Consider the following 25,607-nt stretch of genomic DNA (forward strand, 5'->3'; position numbering starts at 1 on the left):
CTCACAAGAGACTTCACGTTTTTGCTGCTGTCAAATATCTTCTTTAGAGTGATTGGCAGCTGCCAATAGCTGTGTGCACAGTGCCAGGGCGTTGAGGAGGAATGTCCTTGGGTGACATGTGCTAGGGCACAAGTCGCTTGTTCTGTCCTGATTTTTTATTTCAAAAATGGGATTTGCATGAGGATGCACAAGCCCTTGGCTTTGCCTCGTCAGTGCCCTGAGGCCTCCCTCACACGTGGCACAAGCGCACAGTTCCCAATGACGCTCCTCAGCCTGTACCAGCGGTTCAAACTTCACACACCACCACTCTTCCTCAGTCTGTTCCACTTTCTTCTTTCCTTCTTAATTTTATAGACACGATTTACGTTAGAATGCTAGGCCCCTCTCACCACTTCTGGTGCATTGGGAATGGAGAGGTGATTTTGAAGAACGGAGCATCCAGGACCACCTCAGATTCAGGTGAGGAGCTGCTCTAACAGGACTGAGTAATGGGGCACAGGAGGAGGCCAGGGGACAACCTACATCCTCCCCCAGGGGCTGCTGGCACCATCCCTGGGGAGGACATGAAGGTCCAAACTGTGTCTTCTTCTGGGCTTCTCCACTTGTTGCTTTTGCCCTTAGCTAGGCACCATCTAACTTTGGGATCACTCCAGACATTTACATCGTCTGATACAAAACTGCTGCAATTTTCTGGTAGTCTCTTTTATAGCCAAGCCCACAGTCTTTCCGTTTTCATAGCGCACTGTCTTTATGGACCTTTCACACTTAGGATTAGGCTGAACGGAAGATAAAATCTCCCTACAACTCAGATAAATTTCCATTTCCTTTTTACTACATTTTCTCTCTCTCTCTTTTTTTTGGGGGGGGAAATATACATATCTCAGAGACACATCCAAGCAGCAGCAATGCCATCCAGCTTGTGTCTGCACACACTTTCAGCAGTCATCACAGTTGTCTTTGGATGTGAAATATCCACAATTTTACACTGAAAATATTAGCATAACATTTATGGACAGATATAAACTGCTGGAGAGCTGGGGTCCAGATTTCGGCTGGGTTAATCTGTAACCTGACTGTAGCCAATGAAGAAAAGTCAAAGTGAGACAGTAATTTTCGCTTCCTGCATAGCAGGCTAGCATAGCTTGTAAGTTGTGCTCTATTAATTAGAAAGCTAAGAAAAGGCCTCAGATCCACCTCAGATAACAGAAGTGAAGTGCCACAAATAAATGAAGTTGGTTTTCTTCCAGATGATCAAACATCTCGCTTTTCCTGGGGCATCCGGGGTGGATTTCATGGCTACAATTCTTAGGACAGAAAACAGGATGTCGTAAGGATGGATATCTGGGAGACGTCTTTGTAGAGCTGTTAACCCACAACACACAAATTTGATAATTACAAATAATAATTTCTACTCTATTCTGTTGTACTCACCACCCATAAAAGTGCCTCTTGCCAGGTGCGCATTAAACGGTGCAACTCACATCCATCGTGCACGGCAGATTTCCTCTTTTGCATCCTCTCCCAAGCTGGGTTTGTAGCATGGTGCTTGGCATTGGCAGAGCTCCACTTTTGGATTTCTAAATGCCTGAACTACTCTGATTTTATAGCAGAAAAAAAAGAGAGAAGTGCTCTGCGAAAGTGGGCTGCACTGTCAGGTGTTGAGCGTGGTGGAGGTCTCTGCAAGGCTCCATGCCCTGTCCCGGTGGGCTCAGAAGTGCATGGGGCAGCTCACACAGTGCGTGAAACCCTCCCGGGCTCTTGGGGGTTGTCCGGACCTTGCCGAAGCAGCAGGCAAGTGTAACAGCACAGTCAGGCTGCGGATGGTGGGAGAGGTTATGGCTATGGAGATCGCATGGCCACAGGGCTCTCAGCACCTGGGAATCCCAGACAGCCCCACGCAACTATGAGATTTGCTGGTGCAGAAAACAAGCAGAGCTCAACTTAGCACCACCTGTATGCCAGAAATGCTCCAGTCTGATTTTTCCAGCCTGTTTTCATATTCTGCATTAGCTCGTCAGTGCTGTGGGGAGGACGCAGTGAAGCACCCCCGGGAAGCACCGTTGAGCTCGTGGGGATGGTGCCCAAAGGATCTCGAGGTTCACCCCACTGCCCCCCACCAGCAGGAGCCAGCGCCTGCTTTCGTTGTGGGGACGATCGGGGCTGCAGGTATAGTGGAGCCTGGGCAGCCTCAGAGGTGGGTGAAACCCCTTCCGCCTCGCCCCTCTGCTGCAAGAGGTGCTCCTCAGAAATTATTCTTTTTATTTCGCTCGAAGAAGCTTCCTGTAAACCAGAAGATATATGACTGTTTTGAAGAGTTTTAATACTTTTACCAGTAACACCTCGGTGTGGTTGTGAAGAAGCGAGCCGTTGCGGGTGAAGAAGTGCACAGCAATTTAGAAGATTTAATAGAAGTCGATTTTACACTTACACACATTAACATTCACATGGACTTGATAAGAAAAAAATGCCCCATCCAGTTTTCTCCCAGCTACATGATGCTGTTTGCCAAAGCCTTTAGTTATAATTAGTCAGATTAAACTCTATCCATAGATAGCTCCAACTCTATCCAGAAAAGCTACCTCACTTTCTATTTTTACAAACCATGCTGACAATAAGTACTCTCAAATCTGACAGAATATATTGTCTTTGCCCATTGCCTCTTATAACCTGACAGTGAAAAATGTACACTTCAGCATCCAGGGAGTCATTTGTTACCTCTCCACTTCCTTCTAATTAATGAAAACATAAGGGAAGAAACAATAACTGGGTCTACCGTTCAGGCAGAAAATGATTATTGCGCAGATCAAATAAAACAATATTTTTGGCATTTGATTGCCTCAGCAATGACATAATCAACAGGGATTTTTACTGACTGTGCAATAAAACTACATATAACTATAAATGCAAAATACTTAAAGGTTCTGCGTCTCCCCCCCACCCCGCCATGTGGTTAGAGCTGTCGTAAAGGCTATCTTGAAGATCATAAAAAAGAGGTGTGCTTTATAGACAAACGATGTTGTTACAGAAAAGGGAGAGATCAGACCCCAAAGCCAGTCCAAGGCGGCTTCACTCGCGGCGATGGCTTGCTTGGCACAGAGCACCCTGCAGAGCCCGGGCCAGGTGGCGCGTGTCTGTGCTAGGACGTGGGAAAGGGCCAGCGGGGACGGACGCTGTCGGCACCCGGCGCTCGGCCGGGAACGCCCCGCGCGGCTGTGCCGGGGGGAGGCCGCCGAGCGGCTGCGGGCCGAGCGAGCCCGGCCGGGCCGCAGGCCTCCCGGCGGGCTCCCGTGCCCCTTGGCACGGCCGTAACGAGTCTTTGCGCTCGGGGCAGCTGCCCGCGGTCCTACCCGCTGCGACCTTTGAGAAGGCAGGGTGGAGAAATAGCTGCAAATAATTTACGATGAATTTAACATTCCACCTGTTCTCTGTTGTAGCTGCAGTCATTGACCTTGAAGGGCAATTTCTCTGCTGTCCCCTTTGACTGAGGAATAGATTTAAGTTAAGCAGCTAGCAAGCAGTTCCCTGATTTTTGCTGTTTTTAACTTCAAATAGTGTGCAACTTTAGAACGGTGCTACTATAACAGCATTTTATTAGATGTTGTTTAAACAAAACACCAGGAAAATAACATTTCCTATTTGTTGAGAGTAAAATATCTACTTGAAAAGTTCTTACCCAAGGTCCATGTGTGACACGTCTCCGGGGTATCTGAACTCCTGTTTCAGAAACCTGAGATGTTCCCATTTATCATCGGTTCCTTTGGGCTTTCCATAAAAATGTCCTGAATATAATGATTGTCCTGGCCTCCATAAAAACAGAGGGCAGAAATTTCTCAGTTCATCAAAATTATTGAAATAGTGCTATTGCATTTGAGGGAGCTGTTGGGATGAGAACTGATGCCTTCATTAACCACCAGAAGCAAAAGGAAAGCCAGTGCAATTCAGGGGAAAAAAGCAGCACAGCAGTGATATTTTGACATTTGGGTTCACACTCAATGGCTCTTTATTCCGTGGTTTTGAATGAGACTGTGCACAGAGCGAGGTGCCGGGCTCGTCCTGGTGCTAAGAACGAGCCTCGAGTAACCTGTGACTGTGGTTCATCCTCCCTGCAGTAAAGTAAATGCAATTGTTTGGTTTGCACCAGCAATAAACAACATATCACAAGGGGAAAGTGTCACTGTTCCTTAGCCACTGCGGCTCGCAAGGGGGGGTGCCTGGCCACCTAGGAGTGACTCATCCGAAAGAGGATGAATGTCTTTCATCCTGTTAGGAAAAGGATGGGGTACTCGTTAATAATTGTGATGCACAGCCAGAAATAATTAGAGACTTCAAGACTGGCAATCATAAATTACTTTTCTTTTAATAACACAACGAAGGCAGAGTCGCAGAGGTAATAGAAAAGTGCAGCTCAAGCAGAGAAGTTCAAATGAAAAAATCAAGGCCAAATCCATTTCTTTAATTCCTTTCTTGCGCAAAGGACAATATAATATTCAGGGTTTCCAATGGAGTAACTTTAACTGTAGGTCCTAATTTTGTCCATGGCTAACTCTAAGGGAGAAGAAGAAATAAAATCTTAATGGAGAACTCGTTGGCTGTTTAAAGCTATGAAATACAGCACTGGGAAGATTTCTTCCCCCCTCTGCAGAAGGATGCACTGCCTAGGTGACGGTGGTAGTAGATGGGAGTGGGTCTGATTGCAGGCTGATTGCAGCTCGAAGGTCTAGGAGAAATCCTGGAAAGCGGCCAAGGCTGCTAATGGGAACTCCAAGAAGCATAATTCTCTCAGGGAATTTTCTTGAGATGCATCAAAGTGATAGCTCTACCATTGCTGGGGATATGTTACTGGCCTCTTGCCCAGCTTGCTCTCAGGGCTAGCACAGAAGAAATTAATAGGCTTAACATAGGTGATGAAGACAGCATGGGACAAACAATCCTGCAGGAAGACCCTAAGTGACTGACGTAGAGTGGCCGTCTTGAGAAGCTCAGGCTGGAGGAGATGAATCCTACCGAGAGCAGCAGCCTGGACACTGGCTTCATTTTAGTTCAATATGCACAGAGCAGCAGCGTTTGGAGCTATGGAAGCAAGATCATTGAATTCTACTTAGCTGATGTTATTCATTGCAGTGATTTTCTTTAATTGATGTGGAAATGAACATCCTTTTGTTTGTAGAGGATGACATACTTATTAATATACGATGTAAAACTTGAAAGGCAACCAAAAGAAGTGAAATAGCTTCTAAATCTCTGTGATTCTTTTGGAAAAGAGGAAAAGCTTTGCTTCCATGCTCAGAATATCCTTCAGAGACACACCGCACTAGAGCAGCATCTGAAATGCCTGAGCTTAGGGCCCAGTTGTCTTGAGTGCCATCAAGCAAAAAAAAATTATACAACCTTTAATGTGACTATCATTAAATACAATTTAATATACTTTCCAGAAAGAATGTAAACATTTCTGAGCCAAAAAAATGGGCTCAGTTTGAATTGCACAAGCATATAGTGTAGGCTGGAGGTTCCAGTGTGACTTTTACGTAGTAGTCTGCAATATGTTCTATTTTAATTTGTCCCATCCATTTTGATGTCTTATTAACACAGCAGAGTTTTACATCAGAAGCATCCCCTTGAATGATACAAAGCTTAATGCTTTCCTCCCACACTGAAATAAACGTAATATGTGGTAAACATATTACATCTGGTGATCCTTAGTGTAACTGATTGATCATCAATTTTAAAAAAAGGAAAACATCATTGGGTAGAAAATAGATCAGATATCGAGCCAGACAATTATCTCTTCTCCTGAATGAGCTGTTGCTTGCCAAACCAGAAAGAAATATCTATTTGGCAGAACAGTAAATGTAACTAATACCTTTAGGATACGTTGAACAAAATTATTTGCTAATAGTGCTCCAAGGACAGGAAAAATGCTTAGAATCAAGGTACATGTCCCATTAGTGGTGTGAAAATTGCTTTGTAGTGGTACAAGGCCCCACATGGAGGTGAGAGCTGTCACTGCCAATAGTGACATCTGTTATCTTCATGGCTGCCGGGGATCACGAGTGCCTCTTCTGCCCTTCGTGGCTGTGGTAGCCAGCAAAAGAAGACTGTGAACCTCTGGGTTTTGGGCACTGTCTGTCCACTTTCTCAGTGCTTTGGGTTCTTCGTAATCTGGAACAAGCAAAACCAGCAGTTAGGGACTTCACTGGTAGCAGTATCTGTTCTTACCTTGCTTTGGAAGAGCAATGGCATCCTACCCTTTTTGTGGCCTCCACCAGGGCAACTTCCCTCAGGGACAAAGTGCTACCAGAATTTCTTCCTAGCTGCACCGCAACGAGGAATGGGCTTGCCAGGAATGCAGGAAGAGCTGAGGTGTGAGCTGAGCTTGCAAGTAGCAGCACAGCACCACGCAGCACCTGCAGCTCCTCCACTGTCCCTTCTCTGCCGGCCCACCTCTCACGGTGCTTGGACAAGTACAGGCTGCGGGAGAACTGTGAGTCACCTGGCTGCATCTCTCTGACCTCCCAAAGAGGCCAAGAAAACTGAGACTCGTGACTGCCCCCAGGGCTGACATGGACTTGAGCTGAGGGCTGCGCTGTAGAAGTTACTCTCAGGCATGTGAGAGTAAGACAGGCCACACTGGGTTAAACACCATCCTAGCTAGGTGTAGGTTATGGAGGCAGCTGGTTGACTGGGAGATCTCGGATGCAGAGCTAGGCCTTGCTCCCAGTGGGAAAGGGCTGCTCCCTTGGTGTGGTCCTGCCTGCCCGTCCTCCCGAGGATCAAGAGCTCCTTGCCAGCCCGCTGTGAGGCCTCCCCAGCCTCCCTCCCATTCCTGCTGGAGACCTCAACCTCCTGCTAAAGGTAACGTGCAGTAGAAGTCCTTCAGCAAAACAATATTATCAACTGTCACAATCCAGTTTTCTCTTTTAAAAGATATATGTCAGTTCACATCAAACAATTTGTTGGATAATGGAATATATCAAAGGAACACTGTCAAGGTATTTTAGGCAGCAGATCTGACCCACCTTAAAATAATTATTATTACTTGCGGATAATTATTTGAAATCCAGGTGTCTTTTTTTAAGAGGAAAATTACACTTTGCCCTTGTAAATTTGATGTCTGCAGTTAAACAAAAAAAAATGCAAAAAATTCAGATCAAAAGAGAAAAAATGCGTTTTATTTTGCTAGGGTCTATAGAAACACAAGTCATTTCTTTAGAGCTGCTGCGTGTGACTAGCTGAAGCACCCTGTTGCTCGAGCTGTGCTGTCTTGCTGCCGAGGCTGATATACGCGCAGAGATTTTCTGGCATGAAGCTCCCCTGAATTAACATATTGTTTCTCTGAATAGTACTGTTTGTCCTGCAGAGTGGAAAATCCTGCTGCCTGAAAAAATGATCTCAAGGGACCACCTCTAAAGGGAAGAAAGAAATTTATTCTCCAAGGCTCTCATGGTCTTGGTCTCTGCTGAGAGTGACAACTGGCATGACTCCACATACCAGCAGAGGTCCTGGCTCAAGAGCTGCACTGAGACAACACCAGGTAATTTGATGTTGACATTAAAATTTGTCAGCATCCAAAACAGCAGGGGAAAACCAACAACATTTGCTAAAAGGCAGAAGATAAAATCATCATGAAATTATTTCTTCAGAATGACCTTCGAAAAATACCTGCAGTGATCAGCGTGGATGGCTGGAGAGCTACAAACTGCCTGAGAACGGCAGAGGCTTCACTGAAGCTGATTCCTCCCTTGAGATAATTTTCACCTTGCAAAACACAGTCCCCAAATAAATTATGGTCAAAATGAACCACAAAGACTCCAGTCGCAAACAAGAGCTGCTCATTCTCTCTCATTAACCCAAAGGTTAACCCAAAAGGTCCTAACGAGCAGATTGAGGCTGTAGCTTGGGCACTGTGCTCAGCCCCAGGCAGCATCTCTTGGTGCATGGAGCCAGCACGTCTCTCTCAGCCACCATCCCCTAACAAAACCGGCAACACTGTTTGTCGGTCCACTTTTCCTGCATCTGATAACATTTACTTCAGTTTTCCAGGAAAGTCTTTGCAGTGGAAGCCTCATTTGCATTTCCTGCTGCCTCTCAACAAGGGCAACATTATGGCGGGCTCTGCAGCAAGACCTCACTCTCTAGCCTTTGCCTAAGTCCTGTTTAATTTCACAGTCTCTTTGCTGAAGCCAGGAACACCACTACGCTGCTGGATACAAATCATCAGATGGGCCTGTGTATACTCTTAATTTCCAATACATTAGCAACACACTCCAAAGCTCCATTCCAAGACATAGCCAATAAAAATGAATTAACTGAACAGTCATTAGGATATAATGTGGTAGCGTTAAGGTGAGTCACAATATAATTACCATTATTTCTAATGGAGTTACCATACCACTACTGCAGAACAACGCATCTCACCTCTGCTTCAAATAGACACACACCTCATTGCACATGCACTTTGGTGCACACCCAGTTCAAGCACAAAAATCATAGAGATATCCAGTGCATGCTTGGAAAGTTGCAGCCGTAAGTCAGATGAGTGTAAAAAACATTGGTGCTGTTAATGGATGGACTTGTTAGAAAATCTGGGCTGGCATCAGTGGCATCAAAGGGAGCCTTTCTGTTGATTATAGTCTGTTTTGGATCAAGACTTTCATGCTTCTTAATGTAGATGCATGAAGAAAAGAAGCTTAAGCACACATGCTCTGTGAGTACATAAGTAGGTTTTGAACCTGAAAGCCTAATGCAACCATGTTCACTGGAGGAGCAGCAGACAGAGCTTGTTGACTTCTATGAGGCTGCAGCAAAATGTGTGGCCCAGCAGACCAAGACTCTATCCATGGCCCATTCAGGGAAAGGCTACAGTGTCTGTTCCCCAGGTTGACTTCCAAGGACACCTTTGGTTTTGCATGGCTATGTGCTCCACAGCTTTCAGATTGCTGCTTCCTGGGCTGCTGGCTCGCAAGGCCATCAATGGGCTTTTCACAGGATTCAGCCCACTGTCAGGCTTGAGGGTTGTCGGCTGGGGGCTGAGAAATTCTCCATAAGGAGTCTACAAGGGCAGGGAATATGGGATGTGACATAAATGCATTCTGCTAATGCTGTAAATTAGTCATCCCCAATATATATTTAATATAATAAATTTAGAAGACAGCTACTGTAGGTTAAGTGTCAAGTGACAGTGCTTATAATGAGGATTAATATACATACAGGTCCTACAGATTTGTTAAACTTCAATAAATATTTATTATAATCCACTGGTTCTTAACTTACACTTGAATAAATTGACTAATGTTAAATAAATAGAGAAGCATGACCAAAAGGACTGGGCAAAAGTCTGTCAGTGCCCCCATAAGATCATGGCCCACAAGGGGTACGCTGTAATAAAAACCAGCTTGCTTTGGTTTGGCTCCAGTGCCCATTGGTTTAATAAGATTTGCATTAGCTCTTTCACTTGCTAATGTGCTCCAGAAGGGAATTTCTTTATGGTTTCAGATGAGATGATCCTTTTCAGTCAGAACATGACCAAGGGTTGCTTGTGTCCTTCTTTACTGCAGCCTTTGCTCCAATTATGCCAACAGTCTCAAGGGGAAATTAATTTTTTCTCGACTGCATTGCATCCTGATGCAGTCTAAGCATAAATAACTAACCTCACCTTTGCAGCTTGAAGAAAAAATTTTTTGCTATATATTGGCTCAGTATTTTGTAGGAAAAAGGAACTAAGGCTGTAGCTGCAGTCTGCAATGGAGCAACCAAAAAATTGCTCTCACCAAGCTGTTGTGTCCCTGTATTTTGGGATTTCCCTGAGTGCGGCTTCTTCTGCTTATATAAAGTAGAAATCTCACCGCATAGGAACAGCCGCAATGAGATGATAATTTTTCACCAGGAAACCTCCTCAGTGTTTGCAGAACGAACAAGTCCCTGCTGCCTGCAGACAAGGGGCTGTGTTAAAACCTCCTCAGACATTTTATACCAGTGTGGAAGCCCTTGCACAAGGTAGAGATGAGGAGCAGCTCTTTCAACTGACCATCGTGATGGGAATGAAGCTTGTTAGTTCCTGAAGTCATTTATGCTCACAGCTTTGTTGATTTTGTTTTGTTTTGTTTTGTTTTTCTGGCTTATCAAAGGATTCCTGGATCTTTCGGAAGAACTTTTACCCATATCAGATGATAAATTACCTTCTTCTGTAAGTGCAACGCAGTGCATACTCTGCTGGCTGGCCTTGCTGCTCATTACCATCTTTCATGGATCAGCTTGTTGGCTTCCTCTCCCATCATTATGTCTTTGCCTACGATAACCTCCTTGACATTGTCTTACTGATGTTTTCTTAGCCTTCCTGGATCCTTCTGTACCGCTGTCACACACAGGCTTGTGATGAAAATTTCTTCAATCCCATGTGACAGACAATAATGTTTTTCTTAATTGCTAATCATGTCTATTAGTGAGTTCCTTGCAGGAGAACAGTTAATTCCAGACTGCTCAGAAGTTCTGCAGAACAGCTCGCACTATGTGCCGTGATTCTCCCAGGACCAATTCCCGCCCACCAAGTCCAGGTGAGCTGGGGACCTTTGCAACCCTGGAACGCGGACCCAGTAGAAAGGGTGAATTTGTACAGACTGGCTGGTCTGAGCACTCAGCAGGGCATCGGGTTTCCAACCGTGGCCGTGGCCGTTTCCGCTGCTCCCGTTGCAGGACTGGAGCCTTTCCATGGCCCTTACTGAGTGCTCTGCTTGCTCTGAGCCCCCTCGACACGGTGGCACTGCATTTCTTTGGCTCAGAAACTGTCCAGAGGGCACGTGGATCAGTTACACGTAGTGGGGTGACAGCACCTCCGTCTGCCCTCAAACCTAGACAGTCCCAGTGAGGGAACCAGGGTAAAGACAGAAGTAAAGGCTGGGAGAGCGCCTGAAGCATCCCCACCACCGCCTGATGGGGAGGTAGCTGCGGGGAGGAGCGAAGGGAGGGGGTGAGACGAAGCCGTGAGCATTTTATTTGTAAACAGGAGTCCTCAGGAACTGAACGTGATTGTCTAAAAACTCCCTCACTTCCTCTGAACAGCTGCTGTCTCCATGCTAAATAAATCATTCTTCTTGTTACCTTAGCCTGGCCACCCAGAAACGACGTCTTCAAGAAGAACCCAAACCCCGGGGGGCTCTTCCAGCCCTTCCTCTCCCCACCAGCCTGCACACCTCTTCATGCAGGTCCTGCTCTGACTTCTCTCCCTTTCTCCCCCAGGGACACTTCGGTGCCGCTTGCGAAGCCGCTGGCGTCCTTTTCGCTGCTGCGCACCGACGGCGTTCGTCTAGAGGGGAGCGGGAGGCGGGCTCGCTCGAGGAGGACGCGGGAAACCGGTTGCAGGTTCCTGTACGAATCCAGCGCGCCTCCCTCAGCACGCCGCCCTCCGAGACGAGGCGCGGATTCAGCTCCCACGACAAGCTTGTTAACTTGCCCGCGGCTTCAGAATATCTGACTCGCTCAGATCAAAAAAAAAAAAAAAAAAAAAAAAGAAAAAGCCACATTAAAAATACTCTTTTGCTCATTTCTTTATCCTGGGAGCAGAGTAATTTATGTACTCGTTTAATTTTGTCCTACCACAAACGAAACCACAGTACATAACGTGATCTCTGCTGCTGGGATGCTTTTTGTTGGAAGGACATCGGATTAGACATAAATGTCCCTGACCCAGAAGAAGATCCCAGGTTTCGAGAAGATCACACAGATTGGCAAATACTTCTTTGGTTCGATTCATGAGTGGTCCTTTGTTCTTTCCTTTATACTATGAGAGTATAATAATCTTTTAAAACCACAATAAGAGCTCGGCACCTAAGAGATTGCTGCTTTATAAATACTTAAACAGAGAGACCGCTATGAAAATCTTCTGTTCTGCTGCATTTTTGCCCATCGCTAATACTGCCTCAGGAACGCAGGGAAAAGCCTCTAATAATTGAGAAACATTTGTGTTCAGATGCGAGGTGGTCAGCGTCTTCACAGCAATGTCTTCCCAAGCAAAGAGAATTGTATTACAGGGGCAAACTGCAGAAACAACAGGCCGTTTCTGCGTGCATGTGTGTACAGATGCTGAAAATCTCCCCGGCGGCTGGGGAAACAGTCGTATTTCACCATTACGACAGCAGCGGCAGGCTGTATTTCACAACTTTTTTGAAAGTACAGGGAAAAGCCAGAGCAGTCCTTAGGTCTCACCGAACGAAGCGGATGAACTCAAGTCGACGGCTCGGTAATCGGCGGAGTTGTCTCTAACGTCCCCGTTTCGTCCGCCAACAGCAAGCGGCTGGCGAGTCCGTGAGGTCTGTAAGGCACCGGGGGGCCGGGGCCAAGCGACCCCTTCCCGTGCCTCAGTTTCCACGCTGAAAACGCGTTTGGATTTGGGGAGGAAAGGGGCAGCGCCCACGGGTACTGCCCCGGCTTGCTGTTATTTTTGCATATTGTTCTCTGGGCTCGTTTCTATTCCAAACAAAACCAAAAGCTCACAAAAAGCAAGGCTTTTGCATAAACCAAAAGCTTTGCAAAGAGCCCAGGCTTTTGCATCATAGCCACATAAATTATGTGTCACTCAGTCATGTTATACGTGTGTGTATCAGAGAACGCCGGTGCTGTCCTCCGGGAGAAGTTAAGAGAAATGCGTTTTTAAGCACCATTACATTGCAAAATGGTGATGGAATTGCTGTTTTCCTCTGGTAGGAGAGTCCCAGGCAGCTGCTTTCTTCAGGCTTTGGTGGAAATTCTGCAGGGATGAAATTTTTCTCGAATAACGCAAAGTTTTGCAGCCGCGAGCCCAGCGGACGGAGAGGCGGGATGCCGCAGCCCGCGGTAGCTGGGCAGGGGTGCTGCTGCCCGGCACCGACGGCGGGTTGCACGGGGACGGGGGCCTTGCCCGGGGCAGGAGGAAGCCGTGCTTCCCGGGCGCCCGTGCGCGGGCGCCGGCCGGCGTGGTCTCCTCGCTGCCGCGGCCGCGGTGGTGGGCTCGCGTGGGCCGAGGGGCGGTATGCGACGAGCTCGGGTTTGGGCACGCCATGGAGAGCAGGCAGGGTTTTGTTTTGCGTAATTTGTTCGTCCAAGCCAGCCTTTGGTCATCCTCCTGGGGGCTTTGGGTACAGCTCCAAAGCTCAGATTTTTTCTTTCCCTTTCATTAATAAAGGATAGAGCCAAGAAAAGATTTGCTTTTGAAAATAAAGAGCAACACATGATTTTTCACTAGACATTTGGGCCATTTATTTTTTGGTATAGTGTTTCAATTTGTCAAGAACCCAATTTGTATGAAGAACTTATCAGTTTAGAGATACCTTCCATTAGCAAAAGCTACTCATAGCCAGTGATGGAATCTCTGCTTATAATCAGAAAAAGAGGCAAAAAGAGAGAAGGGCCATCACCAGCAGCCTGGTTAGTTAGGCCCCGACGGTGGCCAGCACAGAGCTACATTCAAGCTCCTGCGCCTCTATATATTTGTTTATTCATATAAGCTTGGATGGGGAAACTGAGGCAGACCAACCACTGAGCAATCCAGGGCCTCATCGCCGTGAGCGGGGTGAGGAGATGGTGCTGGCTCCTCCAGGGGCCCGGAGATATCCGGCTTTTCTGGCAGTTCCCCCGCGCCGGGGTGGCTTGGGGGTGTGCGTGGGAGGGAGACAGGGCTGTGAATGGGTAAGTGGTTTTGGCTTCGTCCCAGGAAAGGGCTGGGCGTTTGGAGCGTCTCTTGCTGGACATGAAAATCCGCTTCCAATCACAGCATGCTGTCCAGTCTCTTGGCTGCAGCTAAGATTTTGATCCAAAGAAAACCAGAAATCAAAAAAAAAAAAAAAAAAAAAAAAAGCTCCAATTGGGTCAATAATCTGCATTTTTAGACTTTTATTATTAGCAGTATTTATATTACAGTAGCTTGGTATTTTAGAAGGCTGTAAATGCATTTTTATATAATCAGCATTTTAAAAAGTCTATAAACATCCACTGTTTGCCTAATGCACTATAAAAGCTTCCAAAGGAGCTGTTATTATCCAACTTGTCACCTCACACATGCTTCGAGGAGGATTTTTTTTTTCCTTGTCTGCTGTTAATAAAATGAAGCAAACCATTAACAGCTTTGGAGCTGCAAGGAGAAGTAAAGGGGCTTGTAATCTTGGACTCCAAAGGAGACGTCTGCAGCTTCGCTGCTCGGCTCTTTGAGATTCCCCACACGCAACAACAATTTCAAACAGACAAAATCAGTTTAGGTTACATAAATTCAAAAGCCCAAGCCTGCTTCTTTTAAAGTAACATCTTGCATTTTGTTTGGAGTATTGCAATCTCTCACCCAGCATTTGGAATTGGTTCACTTCTATGTCCTGCTGTGTATCTTCCTAAGGTTTCTTTTGTTAAAGGAGCTTTAATGCAGAATTACACATGCATGTGTATGTGCATGTAAGTATATATATGTGTGTGTGCAAAGTGCAACATGCTGTGGTGGTTGCACACTCAGGACCCATCTCTTCTGACACTCTCAGCATGCCACACTCCTGTCGCTATCAGCACATGGAACGAGATATGGACCAGGTCCTGATAAAAAGATGCTATGCATTTTGGTGAGGAATGCAGATATTTTAGTCCCTGCAGGTTCAGAGTGACTGTGGTGTAAACCAGGTAGTCAAGGGGGGAAGGCTCTGCACAAAAAGCAGAGTCGGAATGAGGTTTGGATTTTAAACAACCTCTTGATTCACATCTTAGAGATTTGTTTTTGGTTCATCTCCATTTATAGGTTGCTCCTGTTCCTAACATATCTCGGTGTCGGGGTAGATTCTCAACCCTTGGGAACCTGTCAGGGATGTGCGAACAACTTCTTTGATCCAAAGGATGGCATGATTGCACCTCGGATCCTGAGCAGAGCTGAACAGCTCCCCTCTTTGTGGGTGGCAGGTCCCCAACGGGTGCTGCAGGGACCGGCGCAGCCACCGGGGAGGTCACTGAAAGCCGCCTCTCCTTGGAGCGGTTCAGCTATTTCACGCTTTTGGATCGGGCTGAAAATAGCGTGAGAACCTGTCACTTCTGACACTCGGGTTCTGGAAAAAGCCGAGATGCTCCAAAATGGATAACAGGCGACAAACTCCCGGCAGCGTCTGCAAGCCTCTGTGCAGGTCTGGGTTGGTATTTTGGGCAAAGACGTTTGTGGACGGGTTAAGGGTGACTTTGGGGTGAGTAGGACTCCTGGGGTTCTCAGTGTTGTCTATCGTAAGACTACAGGTTAGGGAAACATTTAAAAGCCAGACTGATCCCTGGGGGGAAGCAGCCTTGGACAGTCACAGTGATAATGGAAGAAGAAGGCAGAAAGAAACAAGAAATGGAGTTTGTATCTGCTGCTGAAGAGGACAGTTGTGTCTAGGGTGAATCTGTGAGCAGCCTTGGGAAGAGAAGTATCTCCAGGTGCATCTCTTACTCTTGGAGCACGTGTGCAAGCGCGCACGTGTGTGTGCTTGCACACGCCTGCAAAAGGGAGCCTATGCAGCTGCTGCTGCAGTTAATTGCAAGCTGTTCTCCAGGGAAATGAGGTGCTTGTATAAAAGGGACTTCCTCCTCCTCTGAGACTGCAGGAGGAAAGAGGGAGAGAACGACACTAAATTCTCTTACCTCTCTGCCAGTCCTGGCAGGGGACTGCAGGTTTTGTCCTTGCAGCAGGGTAGAGCTGCCTAAGGGCTGCTCCATGTATGGCGACAGCAGAAGCTGCTTGGACATTTCAGGAACACCAGAATTCAAATCCCCATGTTCTATCTTGGGATATCCAGCAGATGATGGAGCAGGGTGGGCTGCACTTGGGACTGCGTCATGTGAAGGGAATCGCCAAGGCCCAGGTACCCCATCTGGGTTTGGGAGAGCCGTAGGCAGAGACAGAGAAAGAGGCAAGGAGGCCCAGGGTCAGGAGCAGCTTCTTCAGCCGGCTCCGCTGGTCTTGACAAAGCAGTTATCCATGTTTCTGTGAATACTGCAGAGCAGGTGCTTCTCTCTGATCTTGGAAAAAAGGTGGCTTTCTTATAACTGACCACGGAAATTGGCTTAGGTTGGGGAAATCCTAATTTAATAATTATTTGGTCAATGAAATATGTTGGGCTTGATGGGATGAAATTCCTCCAAACACTGTCTTTGGACCTGGTGGGCTCTGAAGTCAGAGATGGCAAGCAGTTTTGGAACCACAGAGGAAGCATTTCTCCTTGTGGTGGCAGGGCATTGCTCCTCCAGGCATTTCCTGGCCTGAGGTCAACTGCTATCTGTCTCTCATCACTGCCTTTGGTTGGCGGTATCTTTTAGGCTCAGTAATATTGGATTGACACAGCTGTTACAGAGCTGGAGTCTGGCAAATACCTGTCCACCCTTCCTAATCCTCACCAAATCTTGGCCATGGCAGCAGTCTAGTTGGGATCATCAGGATGTGAGGACATCTCATGATCTTTCTGAGCAGGCCTTGACATGATGGTGCTGCTTGGTGACGTCTGATGCGGGGCTGGGGAGGGCCAGTGGTTTCATGAGATGCTCCAAAGTGGGGTCTGCTGCACACGAGCATGAAAGATTCATTCAGAGTGGGCAGTGCTGCATTTATGGTCATTCATCCTTTCTCCTAGGATGCTGCTCTCCCGTAAACCTTAATTTTTAAGCTAGGCTAGGTCTAACAAGACTTTTCGGAGTCATTCATCTGTTTCCCTTCATTTTGCCAGTCAAGTACGGTGCTTATGCCTGGTGAAATCACCTTTCTTGGAGTAATGCAGGGGGTCACCTCTGGGGATGGGAAACCAGCATAACCTAAAGGTCCAAGAGATGCCCCTTGGTGGTGACCTGTGTTATCCTACTGCGGTCAGAAGGGTTTTCATGGCCTGTGGTTGGGCTCCCTCGTACTCCTCATTGAGGCAAGAAGACGAGACCCCCATCCCTAGTGCTGTTAGAGACCCCAGGGAAGGAGAGACTTGACCGGACAGGCGGGTGCCCATGCGTTCACAGTGCGGGAGTTCGCCCCAGCGAGGTGTCATCGACTCCAAACGCTTCTCTCTTTAAGCTGAAAATCAGAGTGCTTTCAAGTTCTTTCCCATCTTCTCTTCTGGATACCTTTGCACCGGGGAGAAACAACAACAACCACCAAACTACAAATGAAAGGAAGAAAAGGAGAGGAAAACAATTTAATACAGGAGGGAGACAAAGGTCTTCCAGTGCGGACAAGGTCTCTGCTCTGTGTCTCTTGACAGCGGCGCTTACCAAACATAGCCAGGGCCCAGCGAAGCCTTGGGCCGGCGGAGAGTAGTAAGATGAGATACCTCTTTATTTGGCCTAGCTAAAAATAGCAGAGGGTAAAAAAAGGCAGAGTCAGGACCCTGCAGGACTAGTAGTCAATGGGCTGCGAGGAGTGATTGAACTCCAAATACTGCTCAGCAGGCTCCAGCTGACAGGCTATTTTTTGCCGTGGTTGACTAAATATGGTCAGGGAGGGAAGAGCACGAGAAGGGGCCATTCGCCTGGGAGTGCGTGTTTCAGATGCTTTGCTGGGTATATAAGCACTGGAAAGGTGGACTCGCTTTCTGACCAGCGCTTCCCCCCGCCGGACCCCCCCCCCGGCACCGCGTGCGTCTGCGCGTGCATCCACGTGCGCGTGCCCCCGCGGGCGCGCGTGCCCACGTGCGTGCCCCCGCGCCTGCGTGCATCCTGCCCCGCGCCCGGGGTTGCACCCCGGCGGTGGGGGGGAGCGCTGTGAGGGGGGGGCGGGGGCAGGTGCAGGTGGGGGGGGGAGCCGGGGCAGGGGGTGTGGGGGGGGGGGACACTCGTGCCGGCCGCACACGCCGCGGTCCCCCTGCTCAGCCTCCGCCGTGCCGCGCTGCCTCCCCCACCCGCGAAGCCGCGATGCAGCAGCAGCAGCAGCAGCAGCAGCAGCAGCAGCAGCAGCAGCAGCGAGGAGTTGTAGCCGTGCCTGGCGGAGGGGGTGAGGTAAGGGTGGATGCGAGGGGGGGGTTGCCTGATTTTTTTTTTTTTTTCTCTCCTCCAAGTGAGGACTAATGCCATTACTGGGCCTGCTCTCTTTCTCCCTGCCTGCATTAGAGATTGGCTCTACGGAGAAGGCTGACGGCTGCAGCATGAAGCGCATTATTACCTTGTGATTCCATGACCCTCCTCTATGCATCCCTAACTCTCGAAAGCTGATTCAGCTTTCAGCTAGTGCTCTGGTGAGTCCTCTGCTGCAACCGAATCTCCTAACTGGTATGTCTTCTTCTTCTTCTTCTTCTTTTTTTTTTTTTTCCCCTCCCTTCTCCTCTTCCACTCTCTGTCTTTGCTTTGATTGCACCAGCTCGGCTTGTTTTTAAACACTTTTCTGGCCAACACAGGACCGAGCGCCCATCGAACTTGCCCGCGGACTGAAACGTGTGCCTTTGCGCCTGGCAGATGTGCGTCGTGTCGTGTGTGCCTGCGTGGGGATGTGCGGGGGGGGGGTGCGTTTAAGCTGTGGGTGGGTTGGGAGACATTTCGTGTCCCCCCACCCGCCCTGTTTCGTTTTTTGTGTTTTTTTTTTTTTTTTTGTGCTGCTGTGGCATGCTCCGCATTTACAAAAAAAAAAAAAACAAAAAAAAAAAAAAACAAACCCACAAACTGCAGAGCAAGCAGTGCACTAGAATAATCTGAACTGAAATGTTAGAACTTTGACATGCAACCGTTCTGCAAGGTTAAGCCGGCCTTTAAATGCCTAATTTGGATACAGGCGGGCTAATGACACCTGGGGGGATTGGGGCTTTATTTATTTATTTATTTGCAGCAAACTAGTGGCTGTGAGCTAATGCCACCCCGAGCAAAAGGGTGAGATGTGGTTAAACTTAGCCTAACTTGCAATGATCTCAATGCTGCGGTGATTAACCGTTAAAATGCCAAGAAATGAGCATTAATTACAGGCGCATGGTTTATGGGCAGTCAGAAAGGAGCTGTGCTAAGGAGAAGTTATCTTTCCCATGCAAGGGATTTGGAATTCAGGTTACACCTCCTACTTCAATTGACTGTTATTGCTTCTATAGCTAAGAGTTGACTATGGTCATTATATTTTGTATGATAGTGGTGATACCTTGTCACATAAACATATATGCATCAATGTTTTGTGATAGACAGCTGTGATATATACCCCCCCAAGCATTTAGCTATGTTTTGTAGCATGCGTATGCGTATTTTACACATCCTCATGCATACGTACATAAATGTGATATATAAGCAGGTGTAACACAATCCCAACACATTGCATCTCTCGTCTGTGCTTAGAGGATGGATATATGGGTATGTCCGTGCCGGAGAGAGCGTTCGCTCAGCAGCCGTGTGTAATTGTATAGGCAGAAATCTCTGATTTGGGCTGTCAGTTTAATTGCTGGGTTTCTCCGGAGCAGAAGGTGGTGTCTGTGTCTCGGGAGCGCTAACGGCCCAGGGCGCCGGCCGGGTGCTTCGGGAATCCCTTTCCCCTCGCTCCCCGGCAAGGGGCAGCTCTGGAAATCAGGGCACATCTAACCCTCAACACCCTCCCTTATAAACGTAACCCGGCCAGTGAACTTCGCTGCTGTCACTGTGTGGTTATCTGTAATTTTTAGTAAGGGTTTTAAAATGTCACATCTTTTATCCCTGGTGCTCTCTTTACGGGCCGTGAGCGGCCGCCCCACGTAGCTGCCGGCTGGGACGGCTCGGGACACCCCGGACCAAGAGGTGCCTGAAGGCAGGCGGGATACGAGTTACGAACGCTGAGCCGTCGCCCTGCTCCAGCGCTCGGCCTGCTGTGGTTGGTCTGAAGGGGAATTCAATACCATGGGGTGTCTCAGCTGTGCAGAAACCCTCGCTGGCTTTCTGATTCCCCCCCCCCCCCCCGAATCTTAAACACTGAGACTTTCCCTCACACTCCTCACTTCGCCCTTTCTTGCTTTAATTTCACTGCAGACATGCGTTACAATAGTGCCACAGCTCCATCTCTCTTCCCTTTAGCCCAAACCAAAGATTGAAATTTGCCTTGGAACTGGACAGATAATGATGTTATAAAAAGGCCAGCAAGCCTCCAGGAGGGAGGAGGGATGCTGCCAAGGGCCAGGACGAGAGCACTGCCCAGCAAGCACGAGTGGGGTAAAGCTGCTCAGAGGGCTGGGGGTTGAGCAACCCCCCGAAACCCCAGCTTTGCGGGGCTTTTGCTTTTTTGCTGGTGACAGAAGTTGATGGGGAGCGGGGAGATACTTCCTTCCCGGTTTGCAGCGAGATTTCAAAAGGCAGTGGGGAAAAACGTCATTACGATTAGGTATTCCGAAGTGCTTAGTTTGCCACTTGCTAAGTTCACTCCAACCCTCTTTAAAGGGTTCATTAGAAGACTGCGAAAACGGGGAGCAATTCCTCAGCGCGAAGGCAGCCATGCTGCCCGCGCCTGTAACCCGGCATCGACGGGGGCGAGGGGCTGCCGCGCCGGCCCAGGTGAGCGGCGCCCGCCCGCGCCGGGGCTCCGGCGGCGCCGCCCGGGGCGCGGCGGCGGCGGCGGCGGCGGCGGCGGCCGCGGCGGCGGCGGCGCGGAGCGAGCGAGCGAGCGAGCGAGCGCCGCCGCCGCCGCCGAGGCTCCCCGGGGCCTCGCACCCGGCCCCGGCGCTGCCTTTTGTTGTGCGCGTCTGCAGGTGTCTCTCGAGCAGCCCGAGCTGCAGCGGAGCGCGCCTGGATGACTTGGGAAATGCATTTTTTTTTTTTTGGCATTTTTTTTTTGGCAACACCCTGAACTCCCCAAAAAGGCATGTGCTAGCTATCGGGGTTTGCTTATCTGCGAGGTAGTGTCTCACTTACGGTGACCACCGGAGGAAAAAATCACTGGATTCACTAGGTAAGACTCTTTCTTCCTCCTATGCTTTAATCTCCACTTACTGCTGAAAGCAATTGCTTGCCTGTAACTGATGAGTTTTCTCACGCTGGTGAATGGAATGGTCTTTCCTGCTTGATCTCTAAATCAGGAGCTGGACGTTTGCTTTTTGTTTTCTGACTGTGCATAGACCCTAGTTTTTGGAAAAAAAAAAAGAAAAAAAAAGAAACAACTGGCATTTCTGTTTCTAAATAGCAGGATGGATACAATTTGGAAAAAATATGTATTTAACTTTCTCCCGCATGGCTTTGTCTAAAATTATATATATCAAAAAAAGAAAAGCAAATTGCTTCCACTAAAGTGCATTTTCCTCTTTTCAATTGTTGGAAGTTTGTGATTTCAAATGGCATATCTACTTTCTCGGAGAGCGGCTGGGTTGGCTTTTCCTCCGTGCCGTTTACGTGACAACGAGCCTTTGTCGGGGGGGCTGTCAGCTTACTTGCACTTTTTATCCGGTGTCTTGCCCAGTTGCTGCTCCTGGTGACAAAACCCAGCCGGCCGCAGAGGACTAGCCCGGGATTATGTTGAGCAGCGTGAGGTGGGGAGTGTGCGTGTGTGTGTGTGCGCGATCCTGCACACGGGCTCGGGGCTGCTGGGGGGAGGAAACTGCTGCTTCAGACTGAGCCCTAACTCACTCTCGGGATGCAGATTGTAAATCAGCGCTGTTTTCTCCTGCAAACATATAAATGCGCATATTGACACTACCTGCTTGAGAGACATACTTCTTTATATGCCCATATGAACCTGGCAATCTATGGAATGTAAAGAAGTATGTATTTCAGGTGGGGATCCTTCGCGGTGGAGCAGTGAGTGACCCCGGCCGAGGGGGCACACAGACAGACAGATTATTTTTCTGGATTATTATTTTTTTCTGATGCCTGACATGGCAGACTGACTGGGGAGTCAATTGATGATCTTGTTCCAGCGCGCGTATTGTTCTGTCACTTTGCCTGTGTCAGCAGGTGGAAATGCTCATCAGGACATTAAATATTCAATATGCTGACTGCGGCATGGGCTTTGAAAGGTGATGCCAGAGGAAAGCTTGCTGTCCAGTTCGGTTTTTTAACAGGGATACAGGCCGATTGCTCGTTTTTGTCGTCTCTCCTTTCCCTTCATCCCTTTTTTCCATAAAATAAGGGTAGATAGCAAGCCGAGCCGGCTGATCTTGAAATCTAGAAAAAATAAAGGGGAACTAACTAGGGGAGGAGGACAAGAGAGAGAAAGAGTTGTGGCTTGGACATGCAGTGTTTTAGCTGTAAATTCATGTGCAAACTGTTTTTTAAATCTTTCCCATGTTTAAAGTTTTCATGGTTAAAAGTGGAGAGAAAGGAAATCCTAATTGTCTGTATAATGACCCTTAGAAATAGCTGTCAAGTGACTAGATCGTAATTAAAAGCGCAGCAGCTTTGAAAGTAGATATATTATTTCCCTAAAGAAAATAAGAAAATTGGGTCCTTGAATTTTGGCAATGTTTGTGGTCTGTTTTTTGCTTTTACCTTTTCCAACAGAAAATAGTTGCTGCTTTTTCCAGGGTCTTAAAATTCTGAGCAGGATGAAAGAGAAGAGTTTATTAAGGAGAAAGAAATAAGCTTAATTTCCTCTCTAGGTAGAAGTTGTGTCTGACCGCTCAAAACTTTCAGCCCCCCCAAACTTCCCCAGGCTCCTGAAATTCGCCGTCGCCAAAGCGCCGGGCGTTTGCGCGCTAAGGCGCGAAGCTCCTTTGCGGCGAGGTGGTGCTTCCTCCCGCCGGCTCGCGCAGCTTCTCGCTCGGCTTCTCCGCCTGCTCCGCGCAGCCGAGAGCCCGGGAACGTTTTGCTTTTGCGAGGTTTCCGCGCGGCTCGAGCGGCGGCTCTTTCCGCCCTCTCCGCCCCGTCGCGGGGGCGGCGCGGGCGGCTCGCGCGCCGGAGGGGACTTCGCTGCGAGCGGGCGCTCCTGAGCGAGCGGTTCGAAAGGGCAGGCCGGGCTGTCGCGGAGGTTTCCTGCCTCTGCTATTTGCGGGTTTTCTTAAGACTTTTCTCTCCCTTTAAAGCAAGCGCGGCGGCCGCTGAAGGGTTTTGCGGGGCGGCAGAAGCCCTCTGTGGTTTACCGGCTTGCTTTGGGCTTAGCCCCGGGCTCGGCGGCGGCCGCTGCGCCGGACCGGGCGGCAGCACGTGCCGCCGGCGCCTGCTTTCACATACCCTGCGTCTTAGGCGGCTCCGGCTCGTGCAGGCCCCCCGGGGGCCTGGAAATCCGGGATTTTCGGCGTCTCGCGGCGCGGCCTCGGGCTCGTGTAGGAAGCTGCCGGCCGCCGGGGCAGGAGCTGAGCCGGAGCAGGAAGGCTCCGTGCCCGGCTCGGTTGCAGCTTCCCTCGGTTGTAAATCACCACCGTTAGCCTGAGTCACTGGATGAAAAACGAGGACGATTCTCACTGTTCTGGATATAAAACAAAATTCCCTCCTTTCCCTGCTGAGCCTTCAGCACATCTTTCTTCCTTTCTTTCTTCTCCTTCCTTCACTTGCCTTCTCCTCTTTTCTCCTCTTTTCTCTTCTTCTATCTCTTTCTCTTTTTTCTTTTTCTGTCTCACTCTCTCTCTTTCTCCCTTCCTCCCTCCCCTCCTTCCTCCCTTCTTTCCTCACCTTGGGTTTTGCTACCGCTCCCGTGCTATTTTGCGTCGCTCTTGCCAAGGTGCTCCTGGTCTGATTTGCATTAGATGCAGGTATCTAATGCAGCGTAATTCTTACCTACTTCGCCCTTCTCTGCATTAATACGCTTGTTAATCACACGGAATCGCTAACTTTAGGAAGCAACTAAGTGCTCAGATTTATGTTTTATGTAAATATTTTCCAAGCCGTAATTTGGAGAGCTTCGTTGCAGCGCTTGCGCCCGCGCTGCCAGCGAGCCCGCCGGAGCGCCGGGGCTCGTGCCGGGCACCGACGCGCGCTTGTCCTTCCTCTCCGGGTTAAAATCCCGACCCTCGCTCTGCCCTGGGTCGTATCGGCTAAAATGAAGATTTAAGTCGCTTCTCCGTTGCTCTTCGAGAAGCAGTGGCCAGGAGCTCCTCCTGGGGAGCCTGGCCGCACCGACCGGCAAGCGGAGGGCTGCGGCGTGCCGCCTGTGGAAACAGGAGCTCTGAGAACTGTAAAAGCCATAAATCCGGTGGACCAAATTAGTTAAATTTTCCTATTCTATGCCTCACAAAATCCAGCCATTCTTGAGATGAATTTTTCCGCATGTGAGCGGAACTGTGGGCAGGTATGGAATGGATATTTAGTGCACACACATGATAGCACAGGGACGAATTTGTGCCAGGCAGTGTTTCCCGATTTTTTTTTTCTACTTTTGTGTGTTTGTTTACATTGATGATCTGTTATTACACTTGTTATTATTACTTAATATTGGAAGACAGGTGGTCAAATAAATTTCAGCACCCTCATTTGAAAAAAAAAGGTGTGGGGGGGACTGTTTGCAATTCAAGTTTAATAGTGCATTCATCAAGAGCAATAAAACATTTTATTGCACAAGTATTTCAAGGGATGTGCTGGCCCTGGTAAAAGCATTAGTAAAGGGGTGCATCAGCAATCTCATTTAAAACTGTCGACCCAATGTGAAAAATGTTGCGTTGAAGAATAAACTGCTATTAAGCATGATTAGATTGACCTGCAGGACAGATATTTTAGCTGCTGCAGCACAAGTCGATCAAAGTGAGCATCGCTTAGGTTGCAAAATTTTTTTTTTAATGCCCTAAATTAAAAATGAAAGAGCCTCAGAATATTTAGGACCAGGGAGTGACTTTGGGGGTGAGCTTTGTGTGTTCAGTTCGAAAGGGTTTGGAAAGGTAGGGAAAGGGGGAAAAATGTATTAATTGCCGGCACTTTAGCATACATTGAAAGTATGTTACTGAGATCAACCAATCAAAAAAGAAATTGTGCTGACTCAGCATTCGGGCTAGTCTGCACGTCCGATTGCAGAAGAGATCAGCACTGCACTGCAGTATCTTTCCCTGCCTTTGACACCAGCCTTGCTGGGCAGGGCTTCCCTTGTGTTTCCCAGGACTGGGTTAGGCCAAGAGCAAGAGAAGGCCCTGAAGAGAGGAGGAGAGGTTCCAGGTTTCCTGAGCCTTGAGCTGATAACGCTCCTTTTTAGTCAGTAAGCAAGATCTCCCATGCTAGGTTTGCACTGCCAGATGCAAGCGGCATGAATTGCTTGGGAATATATCTATTTTTAAAGAGTTTCACCACATCTTGCACTTAGCAGTGACTGAGGGTGAGGGGGTGGTGTGTTCCTCGCAAGAGAAATATCCCGGCTCCGTAGGCTTCATCCCTCCCGGAAAACTTAGGGCTGCTTTTAAGTGCAGCACTTGCGATTCCCTCGCAGCGAAAAATGGTCGGTTTGGTGTCCGCAGCTTGATGCCGACGTTGCCCTTGGCCCCAGCCGAGGGCGCAGCGGTGCTTTTAGGGGCTTTTGCATCGGGCTGCAGCGGGTTACGGAGGGAGCAGCCTGGTCCTGTCGGGAGGGGAGCCAGGGGCCCGGCTTGTGCCGCTTGCTGCGCCGCCGGCTCGCGTGCGGGCCCCTCTTGCGCCGCGGTTCCCCCCTGGAGCAGAGCCGCTGCTCGCTGCGGAGCCGTTGCCAAGGGCCCATCCCCCTAGCGTCTTGGCGGCATTTTTGCTAGTCCCATTTTTGCAGGGTTTTTCCCTTTTTTTGGCTTTTTTTCCCTTTTTTTGTTTTTTTTTTTCCTTTTTTTGGTTTGTATGGAGCGTGCCGCAGC

At 48.6% G+C, this 25,607-nt stretch overlaps 1 long non-coding RNA gene across 5 annotated transcripts in view; it reads left to right on the forward strand.

Annotated features, from left to right (window-relative positions):
• The first annotated feature begins 17,747 nt into the window (after positions 1-17,747).
• The window catches only part of LOC134147871 (uncharacterized), a 28,247-nt gene continuing 20,387 nt past the window's right edge, over positions 17,748-25,607 (forward strand). For 4 of the 5 annotated variants that reach the window (XR_009960087.1, XR_009960091.1, XR_009960088.1 and 1 more), the window contains exons 1-2: positions 17,748-17,943; positions 18,055-18,213. This is a non-coding gene — a long non-coding RNA (uncharacterized LOC134147871). The remainder of the gene's footprint in view (positions 17,944-18,054; positions 18,214-25,607) is intronic. The other variant, XR_009960089.1, reaches the window with a different exon arrangement.

Source organism: Rhea pennata, chromosome 16, assembly GCF_028389875.1.
Source record: "Rhea pennata isolate bPtePen1 chromosome 16, bPtePen1.pri, whole genome shotgun sequence".
Taxonomy (NCBI): domain Eukaryota; kingdom Metazoa; phylum Chordata; class Aves; order Rheiformes; family Rheidae; genus Rhea; species Rhea pennata.